The following is an 11435-nucleotide window of genomic DNA, read 5'->3' on the forward strand; positions in this document are numbered from 1 at the left end:
ACTGAAATAATTGTTTTTGGTTCTATTATAAAAAATAAAAATATTAAGTCATTTTAATAATATATGCAGTCACTTTTTGTGATGAGAATCAAAATATTGCATTAATTAATTGACAGTTTCGATACGTTTTTAAGTTTGAGAACCTTAAGGGTGTGATTTCGTAGTCAGTAAGACTCAGGGGGGAATCTAGTTGAAGTTTTATTACATTTTATTTACATGTGTTGCGACAGACGATAAATGGCGAGATGTTTTCTCCGAGCGGTGGTGGATAAGCTAGCGGAAGGATGATATCAGTGGACGATCCTTAGAGTTTTGATTGGTGTGGTGACAACGACAGTAAATTATCCGAGCGGTGGTGGAGAAGCTGGCGGCGGGATGTGTGAGTCCATGATCATATGTTGTTCGTGGGCGATGGGCGTCTGTTGGTGTTTTCAAGTGGCTGATGGTAACTGCCTTCTGCTCATCAGAGTTCAGACTTAAGTATCGAGGGCTGCAAAGCTTGCTGAGCAATCACAATTATGCAGTGATCATCCAGCCAATCGCTCCAGTCACCTTTTAGAACGGCTAAATAGGTATACGCCTTTAGAAAGCGACGCTCACTTGATGGGTATTGTCCAAGGTCATATTGCATCGCAACAGGAATCTTGTGAATCAGGTGATTTATTATATCAGTGACCGTTTCACAACAAAGAAATATTCTCTCAATGACGGAGAATATTTACAGTAAGAACAAAACAGTGTTATTTATGTGGTCGTAACGAGGGCTTTTGTGTGGTTGCATCCTTTAAGCTATTGTCTTGTTTCCTTGTTGATGGATGATCATTTTGGTCACAGTAAATTAACGCAAGTTTTGGGACAAAGACTTTTCCAATTTTTTTTGGATTTTGGCAATCGAAACAGTTTGAAAAATTATTTTATATTTTTTGTTTTAAAATACGTGACGACCATTGCTAGGACAAATGTGATAACGAGGTTTCTCGGAACTACTTTTCGAGAAAAATAAAATCGCGATACGGACTTCCTAGGAAAAATTACAAGTGTTGGCGTATTCAAATTAAATCAAGCAAAAGGTTTTCCGAGAAACCACCTCCCTCCATGAGGCGCCAGGGATATTAATGATTTTGGGCCATCAACCAGACAGTATAGTTTGGGTCGTTAATTAGTCTATTTTTATTCTGCCTTTGGTAACTGATCGCCAGAGAGACCATCTAGACCGTTTTTTTAAATGCGTAAATACATTTTGTGGGCATGTCAAAGAAGCGATGCGATTAGCTCGCAAACAATTTATTTTGCAATTCACCAGAAAACCACTCGAACCAGCATTATAAAAAATGAGACATTTGGGCATATGTGTGAGACGCAGACTCTACAGGCAACACAGCCGACTATAATACAACTCGACATGCCAGCGAAGACTCCAATTTCAAAGACTCACTCGCAGACAACGCTGAAATATTTTACAGCCGCCTTCTAGTAGTTCTGAATATATACATATTTATATACGTTTTTTAATGATTCGTTCAACAATTTTAGTGAATTAAGATTTCTTTTCAGGAAATATTGTAATTTTTTTTTACACATAAAAATTATATACAAATTTATTATAAAACTACTTAGCCAAAATATTTGACCCTACTAGTAATTATAGAATTTTTAAATCGAATCTGACCTATTGCAAAATAAAGTTCACCATCGCTGTTAAAGCCAGATCTTGTCTAGTGTATTGGCATTTAGTAAAATTCTAATGCGGGTTTCAAAGCAAAATCGTTTAAGGGTCAAAATGCATCTAGAAAGCTCAATATTCAGCTTAGATGGGAGCTAAAAATACGCAGACGGATTGAGTCCACCATTTTTTATTCATAAACTGAGAATTTTACTCTTCATTGAGTCATGCAATTTTTAATGTTATTTTCCTTGATATCTTTATGAATGCTATTTTCGTCAAATAACATGCCCCGATTTTATTAAATATAATAGTTTTATTTTTTGCAATATTTTTTATACGCTTTACATGTAAATTATATTTATTAATAAACATATATAACATATAAGTAATTGGTCACGCAGCGAGAGGTTTTAGAATAGTTTAGTAATAACCTAATATTTATTTATTTTAATGTTAAGCCGTAGCAAAAAACTCGAAAACGGGCAGCAAAATATAAACTCTAGTTTATGTAATATATTTATTATGAACTGTTGTATATTTAGACCTAAATCAACGTGTTCATAAAATATAAATAAAATGACAATATAAAACATCAGTTTTTGTACAAGGGTAAGAAAATTCATTGCTATTCAGTATATGACAATCTTTGGCCTATGCCTTTAGGGGCTCGCCTGAATTTCATTTGCATTATTTTTGTTATGGTTTTAAAAAATATATACATTGATTTGAATATAAAACATCAATCAAAATATATATCAAACCATACCAGCGTAACACATTATACATTTATAATCACTTCGTAGTATCATTATCAAAATGCGTAACAAACGTTAATAGTTTCAAGTAACAATTTCACCCAATCTTCCGCCATTGTTCGGGGACAATGAATGTTTGCCGCAAAGGAAGTAATATCTCACAATTATCTATTCAATGACTCATTCAGAAAACTGGTACATCAGAAATAATTCATGTAAACTTTACGGTCGACTTATCTAAACAAACAGACTTCAGAAGTTCGAATGTCGCATCCATGCCACCTGTTGCTGTTTCAGAAAACAATAATATTATTATTTTCGTCTCAGCGCTGGTTAGCGTTGAATTTGATCGAAGTCGAAATAAGTTCGCCCTTTTTGAGATCAAAGAACTAATTCACCAGACACACCATGTGCGAGTCATTCAAAATACTGAAATAAAATGGTTGAGAATCGCTCGCGCGAAACCGGCGCCAATTTATAACGTCTAGTTAAGAAATGGCCCTTAATGCCCACGCAAAAATCGCAAGACAAATGTCAAGCATGCCTTTAATGAATTTCAGTCGCGACTTGGTCAACAATCAAAGGGTGCCGAGAGTTCTAAATCTAGATCGTGTTTTACATATTTTTTGTGGGAATCGAACGGGATACACAAGACGGAGTTTGTTCATTAGTCATTGTGGGTTTTGAAAGTTTTGTTATTTTAGATTTAATATAGAGATTAATAAAAAATAAAAAGAGAACCATTCTATAAATACTATATCAGAAATTTATTTATTTTTAATCAAAATATGACATTAAACGCTAATATGCGACAATTTTTCCCTTCGGATGAAGGGCAAAGACAGACAAAAAAAGACGATATTCGAGGCAAAAAGAGAAAGACACCCATACGAAATAAATACAGATTGTTAGCACAAATCTTTGATTAGAAGTAACTTCACAAAAAATAGTGGCTTTAAACCGCATGTAGTGGCGTCCAGTGCTATAGTTTTTTAAGCTGTGTGGCATGTGCGTATCTCATTGAAACCACTTATTTTTTAGATATAAATATTTATTGCGGCCACAGATATTGTTCGCCATGCTTAAATAATAAATTCGGGCCACATCACGCTGTGTGTTAAAAAATTGTCAAAAACTGCAGCTTTAATTGAATGCATTTGTAGGGTCTTCTGTTGACCAAACACTGCAGTTTTGCTTACGATTAGACGTATTGTAACCGCAGAATATCAATTATAAATGCCATAAGGACCATTGTTGTTTATATTATATATTATTGATATAATAATCATATAAAAAATGTAAAATAGATCTGTTTGTGCTTTAATTTATTGAATTTTTGATAACGTTAAAGAAATTGTAGATAACCTAAATAATGAATTAAATATAATAGATATACGATTAAAAAAAAATATGTTTATTAATTATAAAGATATTTTAGAAAACAATATAAAAATAGTAATATATAACTCTATTATAGAAATATTTAATAAGGTAAAATATTTTGGAGCAATTGTAGATAAAACATTAAATTTTAAGGATCATTGTAAATGCATATTTTAAAAAATGGTAGAAAAATAGGTATATTATATAAAATGAGAAATATGTTAAGTAAAGATACAAAAACACAATAATCTGCAATGGTATTATATTTTCTGTAATATATGTATATAGCACAAGCACATTTAAAGTCAAAAATATGTTTATTTCCAGAAAATTTTGATTACTAGCGTTGCACTTTTTTATTTAAAGCAGCTTCGATTAACAGTGTACCAAAACAATTATTAAGCCATAAATTAAGTCACTCTTTGGAATATAAATTTATTTGAAGAGACACAAATGTTTATCTCATAATCAATTCAATGTCATATCTTAAACACCTGTATATGTATACTGGAAGATAAAAATAATTGAATGAAAATATCATCAATGATCAAGCGATAATAAATCATTGGTACTAAAATATATTATGAATATGAATTTATTTTATTGAATTTTATGTTACGTAGGTAATTTTATAACATTTTATGTAATGTGTTGGAATTTATTACCCAATTGCCACTTGTAGCATGAAATCGGCGAAGAAGCTTTCGCGTACCCTAAGCTTTGAAAGCTTACCACAAATGCAAAAGTTTAAAAATCGGTCTTCGCACGTTCCGACAATAAATCCGTCACATTGCAATTTTATTTCACATATTTTCGCGACGAGACGACGGTCCTATAAAAATACATTTTCCGCGCCGTCGAGCTTTTTACGCTTCCACCTAGGTTTTTATCATTTTTTCCGCGTCGCGTTTTATCGCGCGTAATTTTCGACAAATTTAATATTATATAACTTATGTACATATGTACGTTTATGTCCTACAATAGAATGTGCGTTTTGCGAAATAAACATAAACAGTTGTCTTCGCGTGAATAATACAATGTAACCTTTCGCTCGCGTCGCTTTTCAAATCTTGGAACCTACATATGTATGCTCATGGGTACATTTGTACATGGGTGAGGGTTTAAAGGTCAAGGTATGCATTAAATAAATATTAAGATCTCTCTCGTCCTTTCCATTTTAAACGTATCGCGAGGAATCTCATATTGCGAGGCATAGCCAATTTCTTGTTTTAATTTGAATTTCGCTATGCATAGAGTGCTTTCTTACATACAAAAATGCGCCTATACATGTTTAATTTAAAGCATATTAGAATTTTTTCAACTCAGGCATTCTTATCTTCTTGTAAAATTTGTATATATTTTTTTTTGTTAAAGGGTTGAGGGTCTTAATAATATTTTATTAAAATGAAAATAAAGAGTTGAATCTACATCAAGCTTAATAATAAACAACAAATAATTGTTTTTAAAAATTATAAAAAAATACATAGAGAAGATGAAGATTGAGCGAGGGTCATTTAATACTAAATTCAAGCTAATTGTATTATAAGGAATTAATTCAACATAAAAACTTAATCTAAAAACCGTTTTTATATTTAATTTAAAAAAAAAATGCGAACCATGGAACAGTGTGTATGCGACAAAGAGTCTGGGAAGAAAATTTGGCAAAGAAATTGTGGGGTTATTCAGGACAATAAATTGGTTTCAATGATCATACAAAATGTGGTGAATTTAAAACTACCTTTCAAACCAATGGAAGGTTGCTTAAATTATAATTTTACAAAAAATAAGTGAAAGAAGATCAGTTTTTACTTATTAACTTGTTATTGTTTTATAAAGTAATTAAATGATTTATTTACTTTATGAAGAATGATAATAATTATCAATACTATTTTTTATGAATTTTGTAGACTGTAGAAAATTGCGCGCTTTGGGTGTTGAAAAAACGAGCTAGTGCTGAAATAAATATAAATTCAAGCTTACCAATACATAGGGACAATTTTTTTTTGATTTTGTTTAAGTGAAATACTTTAGAAATATACATTTTAAATTTACTATGTAGAACATATACAACGTTAATAATAAACTGCTATATATGATATATATACATATTGGCTTATGTTGAGATCATTATTCGTTAATATTGTAGCTTTAGTCAGCAACAAGCTCATCAATATTTTTAGACAGAATTTTAATTTGAAAGCTAAGAAAAGTCACCGGATTTAATTGAAGACTTCAGACCCTCCATAAAATCATCAACGACACGTAATACATCACCAAATTGGTGATATAGATTAACATAAAAATTCAATTTAATAAATATTTGTGATTCTATATATATATAAATTTAAAGTAATGAATTGATATGCTATATGTGATATTAACAATAGCATATATCTGTCTCATTTATATTCATAGACATGCATGACAAATTATTCCTTTCAGGGGTAGACACTCAAAAATGATACGCTGCGGGTGTGTAATCCCTTAGCAGCAACGTAGTACAATATTACAAAAAAGCATACACATTGAGGTATAATATAATGAAAAAAAAAGATTCTCATATGCGAGATTAGGGTGCTGGTGAGTATTTGTCAAGCGTATTTGTTCCATAATGGAATGTGGTAGACGAATGCGATTAGTATCTACGGACGCAACAATGAAGATGGATTACATTCGAATCTAATCCTTCTTCATAGCAAAAATTAAATATTTTAATAATTCATTAAATAATTAAGTACAATTGGCGCTTAATATTTAATGAAATGTTGATCTAGACTCCTCGATAAAATGAAAAAATATTTATGATTGATATGCATTATTTCGACTATATTATATATTCATCAATATATTTATGTATTATAAATAATACGGAATCTCAGACCATGACTAACATATGAAAGATCTATCAACACGAAGAACGATTCCATAAATTGCAAAGTCTCGTGTGTGACCTTTTGATCTGGACTTACTGACAAAGTCCAGCTTCTCGATTTAAATTATTCTTATGTAAATTTAAGGCCCACCCGTGAAGATATACGATGCCGTATTGATGTTTATTTAGTATTCGGTCCCTTTTGACGAAACTTAGCGCAGCTCGATGAAATATATACTATATCTAGAACGTTTTATTGCTATAATATAATATCAATAAATATCCATGAATCTAACGCGAGCTTTGAATATACATACATATTTTATATATAATACATGATTCAATGAAAGTTGGATTTAGATCATCGGGTAATAAATATAGTGAGAATGTTCAATCATAGTTGAATGAGACTATTTGCCAAGAATAAACATAATACGATCATATATATATATAATCATTTGAGGTATGTAGTATTCTTTATTTTAGTAAGTTTTTCTGTAATTTAATTTATTTCTTAAAAGTATCTTTGATATTGACTTTGTTTTAGTTGTTTTTCGACTTTAATTCTATTGAGATAATCTCAAATTATAAGTGATTTTGGCTCGTAATTATTGCATGGCCTACATTTACGTACTTCTGGCTAAAAAATTATCGTTACATATGCGACATTATAGGTAAAAAATGCATGAGATGAATTTAGCAGAGCTCTCTTAGATTATCATGAATCTTATATTAAAAAAAACGTAAATTATCACGTAAATATACGTGTAATTATTTTTAATCACAACTGTGCTCAACGCCAATTGTTTCAAATTTATATCAAGACCAAGAGGGAAGCGGCTGTTTTCTCTAAATGGTTGGCGTAAGTCGGAGATATTAGGTTTCGAATGGCATCAAATTTCAAATGGAATTGGCTGTATATGCGCCATGCATGCAATTTTATACGCTTGCTCTGCTTAGACCGATTTTATTACTCAACACTTAGGCAATAGCAATGCTTTGAGGATATAATTGTGTATCCCTGACTGTTTTCTTAGCGGAACATTTGAAGTTGCGTGAGCGTTAGGATATTAATCTTCAAATATTTGGTAACCTCGCATTTCTCATTTCGCATTAAACTTGTTTATTAATGTAACATATTGTTTCTGCGTGTGTCAAGAAACTGAACGGCCATTGCAAAGGGGAAATGATTTTAGATAATTTATAGTTTTTTTTTATAAATATTTTGTTGTTACTTGATAAATCAGTACCAAATTGGTAAGTTAATCAAACACAAATAATATCTACAAGTATCTACATAATATTTTGGAATCGGTGGTATTTAGAAAAATAATTGCGATTTGCTTTCTGTCAAAATAAAGGCTTGCAGACGTGCAGTGTCGTGAAGAGCATTTTGTTTATGGCGCTTTTAACGCGTAATAAGTAAGTTTTTATGTTCTTTGTTTTATACATGCTAATGATCTAGTCTAAGCCTCCTTAAATCTCAGCGTGGCTATAGAAAAAAATCCTAATGGGGCCACCGCATTGGCAAAATAAAATAAGCCAGAAAATTCAAAACAAGGAAAATTTATTACATAAATATGAATTATTAAATTTATAATGTTAAATAATAGTTTCTAGGAAAAACATTAACAATAAAATTTAAATCGTTTATTTCAAATAAGGTTATTCATGACAATAATTAAAAACATTCATGTTAGTATTAGTATTTGTAAATAATATGCGATTGAGAAAATAAACTTTTTCAATTTAATGGAACTACAACATTTAACAAAATATAAATAGTTTAACATTACAAACAACGTAAGATTTTTTATGTAATTAAATTTTTAATCAATGTTTAAATAATTACATAATGTGGTCTTAATACTTCTTTACTTAAAAGCCAAAAACACCATCGATTAAAACAGCTGTAAAATGTGACTTCGCTTTAAGACAGGTTTAAATATTAAACACCTTTTTGTGCAAACGTCGTTTTACAGCTGTATACTAAAATACAATCAGACGTATTAATTTTTTATATATTTTAATTTTAGTATTTTTCTTAGTTATTGTATCACTAGGATATTTTCAAGAGTATTGTAGAAGGTACACACAACTGTGCCGTTAACGCTAGTCATTTAGACAACAATTACGAACTTATGAAAAATAAATAGCAACGCGTTATGACAAAAGAACTAATGAAAAATAGATAATATATTATCACAATTAGAGATTTTACCTCCCTATTAGCACATTTGCTCGTTAAGTAGCATGAAAACAACCGTTTTGTGCATAGAGGATGCAAAAGACAATGCGTCTTTTGGCGTGGAAACCGCTATTATAATATACACTTTGCTTTAACGATTAAAAAAGTTTGCCTTGTAGTTATACTACACATACTTTGTTGGTCGAAAATTCTAGCGATGCAATTTGCCAATCAATTTTTGCATCTCTGATTCGGCAGAGACGACTTGAATCAAGAGTATAAGAGATTTTGTTTCATCATCAGACAAGCAAGTGATTTGAGACGAGAGGTTTAGAGACAATCATACGCATCGATTAGACGATTACACAATTTAAGACGATAGACAACCAGACCGAGACCGATAACAACAACAAAATACAAAATAGCCCTTAATGCATATAACGGAAGACGTAACGTTTTCAACAGCGCTTAGACCACAAAATATTTCCAATTCGACATTATTCCTATTGCTAAGTATTACAACTTAACAATAAACTATTACCAACGTCTATTTTGGCTAAAAAGTCATACCTCTTTGGCCTTAAGATCCTTTAAAGAAGCTTATCTCTAAAAATACGAACTTTAAAAACTTGTTTAAAAAGGGTAAAAGTTTATAGCTTTTTTAGATGAAAACCCTAAAAACCTAGTCAATTAGCTATAAATTTGGTTCATTCAAAACAGGCTATTAATTTGTCTTTAATAAAAAAAATTGTACACATAGAAAAAAGTATAATATGACTTTTTTGATTTTTAATTTTAAAGACTAAACATGTTTAGCCATTTATGAGTTCTTGGGCATAAAACACTAAAAAAATCCATATTTTTTTCAGATACCTAATTTAAGAAAATCAGAAAAATAAGGTGTTTTAGGTAATTTTAAGCCAAAAAATTCACAAAAGACTAAAAATTTGTAGACCAAAAATTTATGATTATTTAATTTTTTTATCTAAAAATTTTTCACCCATATGCAAAACAGGAAAAGTAATTAATTTAAATAATTACTACCACCAAGACTATTTTTATTAAAAATTTCAACTAAATTTTGTATTTAATAAAGCTATATTTTTTAAGTGCATCCTTTAAACATTCCGTAACATGTTTCTGTGTCATGCATACCTATGTTTATTTTGATAATATTCTCTATTATATTACCTTATGCCAGGCTCAATTAATTTTAAGATCTAAATTTGTAATAAACTTGTTTTCTAATGATAAATTAATTATCATGTATGTTTGTAATATCAGATATCAGTTTAAAGGATAGCTCTCAAATCAATACAACAGATTCTAGATTTCACTTTAAGATTAATCATCCCAACACTATTATGTCCACCTTCGGTGTGCTTGGATGCCGAATAGGCGTTCCTGGATGCATCCATCAACGGACAGTTATATCACAGAAATGGTGCCGTGTCGTAATTGAGAATCGAAAATTAATAACCCACCGGTGGGCCATTTTTCTCGTTTAAATGCACATGACTGCACCTTTCAAACTTACATCGTAGGTAGAATATATATTTTTTATAAAAAATATTTATTTACCTCTGTCTGATTATTAATAAGCATAAAAAATGTTTTACCGTGCATGCTACATTTTTAAAACTGTGCTTTATCTCGTACTGCATTAAAAGGATTTAGCTTTTTATTAAAAAAATACGAACTCACTCGCTGAATTTTTACCCGGAATTATTATAAAATGCATAATATTTAATTTTAAGCTTGCGTAATCCTCAAAACGTGTACTTTCTCGAGAAGGAAATGAAATAGGTTATTTTTTATTTTGTTATCAGTGAGAAGTTCTTAAGTCTCATTAATCGGTCGCTACTCTACATAATGTGGTTAACCGAGAATTTCCATTAATTTTTACAGATTCCTGTTACGATAACTCTACATCACAATGGAGTACATCTAAGTCCATCTGGATAAAACCAATTTGTAACAGTCTAGTGTCCAGAACAAAGAATGAAATAAATAAAAAAAAAACGCAGACAAGTGTAATGAGACTCGAAACAGTTCATTTAAATTTTTAATTATAGTGCCAGTGGAGGAATTCCTGCGAGCGGAATCCCCCTGATGAATGAATTGATTATATTAAAAACTCGTTTCGATGCTTCAATTTCTTTTATTACGCACTTGAATGTCTTCATAATGTGTTATTATACCCTCTGGTGATCGCTTAATTAACGGAATCTGAGATGATACTCAGCGGTTGGGCTACAACACTAAAACATACACGGAGTCGTACCTTTTTTTTAGTGAAATTGGAGAAATTTTCAATTCCCGCTGATTTGAAAGCCATAATTGAAACCTGTATAATGGTTGTCTGTGTTAGATGATTAATGAAAGGGTCTTATCGTGTTGCGTCAAATCGAGGAAGTTGTACGTCAAGAAAATTTGTATATAAATCCCATGGAAGATTATCAAGAAATAATATATCTCTTTTGGATGCATGTTTCTATTAGGACGCCATAATAAATTTATAATTATACATTATACATATAATATATGTATAATACATGCACGAAGAACGGC

Source organism: Plectrocnemia conspersa, unplaced genomic scaffold (genome assembly GCF_051122295.1).
Source record: "Plectrocnemia conspersa isolate PC_06_02 unplaced genomic scaffold, ASM5112229v1 ptg000010l, whole genome shotgun sequence".
Taxonomy (NCBI): domain Eukaryota; kingdom Metazoa; phylum Arthropoda; class Insecta; order Trichoptera; family Polycentropodidae; genus Plectrocnemia; species Plectrocnemia conspersa.